The following is a 793-nucleotide window of genomic DNA, read 5'->3' on the forward strand; positions in this document are numbered from 1 at the left end:
AAACTATTTTTTTTTAGTTTTGGTATTCTGTGTTTGAATGCACAAAGTTTATAAAATTTAAAGGAAGTACAGTGTACTTAGAGTAATTAAAACAGTTCACTGAGCTGCCTAGATACCCTCTTATAAGGTTCGATACATAAAGTTCTGAATGAATCTGATGGCCGTACGGGGCTTTTCAATGACTACGAAGTTAACCTATTCTACAATACGCGGTACCCAACAGACACCTCTAGTACAAAAGACACTTTGAGCCGTACAGTACGCGGTACCCAACAGACACCTCTAGTACAAAAGACACTTTGAGTCGAATGGTCTGATCAAAAATGACAAACTGATCGAGACACTAGTAAGAGACACCAGATCTAGTAGGGACACTTTTAAAATTTGGGTACTGGCAGCAAGTATTAAAACTCAACAGGTGGCGGAACCGATATTCTAAGTGTCTATAAATAAGCGAAACAATTCGCACACAAAACTTTAACACATAAATACTGTTGTCTGATATGTGGCTCTAATGGATAACAGATCCATTCCTCAAATACATTTCATTTTGCAATGCATATTACCATCTACACCTACCCCTCACTTATGCGTATAGTAAAGTCGTCTGAGCTTCCCTACTTCTAATTTCATTTTTGCATAGTCTAATGAAGTTTAACAAGCATCCCACGCACGTGCACACGTTACCATTTTAATTATATAGATATAAAAATATGATTTTTTACATTTTACATTTCGAGTTGGATTCTGTCTTTACAGAAGTAACGACGATAATTCAAGAATACTTTTAGTG

The sequence above is a fragment of the Limulus polyphemus genome, unplaced genomic scaffold (genome assembly GCF_000517525.1).
Source record: "Limulus polyphemus unplaced genomic scaffold, Limulus_polyphemus-2.1.2 Scaffold491, whole genome shotgun sequence".
NCBI lineage: Eukaryota > Metazoa > Arthropoda > Merostomata > Xiphosura > Limulidae > Limulus > Limulus polyphemus.